General features: G+C 38.8%; 1 non-coding gene across 1 annotated transcript; it reads right to left on the minus strand.

Annotated features, from left to right (window-relative positions):
- Positions 1-903: 903 nt before the first annotated feature.
- On the minus strand, positions 904-1,012 carry LOC115215292. Its single transcript, XR_003881985.1, has one exon. It is a non-coding gene; the product is annotated as a U6 spliceosomal RNA (small nuclear RNA).
- Positions 1,013-2,901: the final 1,889 nt, after the last annotated feature.

Genomic DNA, 2,901 nt, shown 5'->3' on the forward strand with positions numbered 1-2,901 from the left:
AAATGACTGAAACAAGTAGAAGAGAATAAAGAGTAAGACCAGCAGTTTTACGGAAGTGGTGGGGGCTTGTTGATTTCAACATTCCCGGGACTTGAGTGGTACTTTATTTTATCGATCTCGAGATGATGAAACGCAAGGTCAACCTCGGCGGAATATGAACCCAGAGCATGAACAGCGGGAAAAAACGTCGCTAAGTATTTTGTTCGACACACTAATGGTTCTACCAGTTGGATGTCATTTATAGTCTCAAATTTTGGCACGGGATCGTCAGTATTAAAGGCGTGAGGAGGTGTTAGTCTGATAAAGATGAAAAAGAAGAAGAAAAGAAGAAAAAAGAAAAAAAAACAAACAAAAAACCGACGGTATAGTCACTACTGAAACAATGGCTATCGCTACTTGATCAGGACTGACCAGGGGGTAACAGCAACAACAACAAAAGCGTCAGCAGCAGCAGCAGCAGCAGCAGCAATATAATGATAACAACATCAACAACTGTGAAGAGGCGTGAATGGCTATTGATGTAAGCGATGAGAAGAATATAGGGGGAAGGGAAGAATGGGGGGGGGTGAAAGGTTAATGGAAGCATAGGAATGAAATGAAAGATTTATTTATTGCTAGGCATGAATGGGAGTAGCAGCAGCAGCCGCAGCAGCATCACCTTTTTAAACAGGTTCTAATATTGGGTTCACATTTTAAAAACAAGGACAGCAAGTGTGAGGGACAGCAAGTGCAAGTCTATTACATCGACCCGAATGTTCAACTGGTACTTGTTTCATTGACCCCGAAAGGACGGCAAGTAAAGTGGACCTCGGCGGAATTCAGACTCAGAACTCAAAGACGAAATGCCGCTAAGCATTTTGCTCCGGCGCGATAACGATACTGCCAGCTCGTCGCCTTAAGTGAAAAAATATGGAACGTTTCTCGAATTTGTGTGTCATCATTGCGCGGGGGACGGGGACGATGCAAATTTCTGTATCGATCAAATTTTAGTACATGTACGACCGAAGCTAAATTCCAATATTAGTCGTGGCTTTTTAAAGGCAAAATACAGCTATTGAAGGTTTCCTGGTCGAAATATTAATTTATTTCACAATTTTTCACCAAAATACAGCTATTGAAGGTTTCCTGGTCGAAATTAATTTATTTCACAATTTTTCACCATATATATATATATATATAAAGCTACGACTAATATTAGAATTTTTGTACTTGCTTCGGTCGTACATGTACTAAAATTTGATCGATATATATATGACATGCGTATGTCATTACACCTTCTTTATATATATAGATTTCATGAAACCATCATCGTTCTCTTCTCCACATCCGCTAGGCCCCACCTCGAATTCTGCTGCCCTTTGTGGTCCCCCTACGAAAAACAAGACATAATGAGGATCGAAGCATCACAAAGATATATCACAAAAATAATAAATGGCATAATAGGACTTGATTATTGGGCTCGACTTAAACTGCTGGAGCTCTATTCTCTGTGAAGCTCCATTCCACGTGGAAAATATTCCACCAATATTATCCAAATGATATTGGTATTATGTTTACAATTCACCCAAGACTAGGCCCCCGTGCTATGCGTCCCCTACAAAGGTCGAGTTCACATCACATAAGAAAATTGTGACACAATTTCTTCACTGCAAATGGTCCTGCACTTTTCAATGTTATCCCAAAAGAAATATATATATAGTTCAAATTTAGAGAAAAACAAAAGACGAAGGCAGGTGTAGAAACAACAAGCAATTGTATTAGTTTGATGCTGTCCCAACTTTGACCCTCCATAAATCCTAAATTTTATTTTAGAATTTATAGGCGAAACTGTCTTTGAAAACTCGTGTTGTTGAATGCCCGAAATGAGGAGTAGATAGACAGCCGACAACTGATGAAGGGTTCTTTCTCTGTGCGAGAAGTAAACAGCAGCAGTACGGAATCGTATCACGTTGTACGAGCGCTAATCATTATTTTATCGGTCACGTCTTTACAATGAACCAGATTTTCATTCACTTCTCCTGCTTACCTGGTTAAATTCCCTGATTCTGCCTCTTCTTCCATTAAAACTAACTTTTTCACAATTTAACACAGCTGGATACCCCGACCTGCAAAATCGCCATCTTGTTCATATTATCTTTACATGCTTTAACATTCCTTCCATTGTTACAAGTATAATTCTCGTCGGCGGCCATTTTAAAATCGGTTAAAAGGAAAGGTGGGGGGGGGTCACGTCAGTATTAAATGTAAACAAGCTTCCCATTAAGACATCGGCAAAACAATTAAAGAAAGAAGCAAAGGAAGAAATAATCAACGCACCAACAATAAATACAAGAAATGAAAATATAATTATGATAAATAAGAAGCAGAGAATAATGATGGTTATTGGTAGGTTGCGTGAGGCGATGATATCTCTTGTTTGTAATGCCTTCTTCATAGCGTCGTTTCAAAGAATAATTAGAGAAGATGCAACATCAAATTTTTCGGCGAAGCAATAATACTAACAAATGATGTTTCTTTAAAATGTTTTCTTATAGTCCTAGTTTCGCCTATTCTGAAGGCATCGTCAGCAGTGACTGTTCAAACGGTCAATGGTTTGACTAAATTCAACTAGTATATTATTTTTACCATAAAAATCTATTACTGGTTTAGGGAAATGCTAATGCGTATACTAGCAATTAATATAAATAGCTAGGTGCAATAAAATACCATAAAGGAAAAATGTAATCGTCACCAAATGGGACTAAGCAAGGGTTGACCTGCTTTCTCTTCGGCGGGTCTTACGAATAGCAAAAAACCACGTACCGGACTTCTCCCACTACAGACAATCCTGAGGTGCGATCTTGCGAGCTCTGGGACGATGATCGCTTCGCTCAACAAATAAACAAACAAACAAACAAGCAG

Source organism: Octopus sinensis, linkage group LG8 (assembly GCF_006345805.1).
Source record: "Octopus sinensis linkage group LG8, ASM634580v1, whole genome shotgun sequence".
NCBI lineage: Eukaryota > Metazoa > Mollusca > Cephalopoda > Octopoda > Octopodidae > Octopus > Octopus sinensis.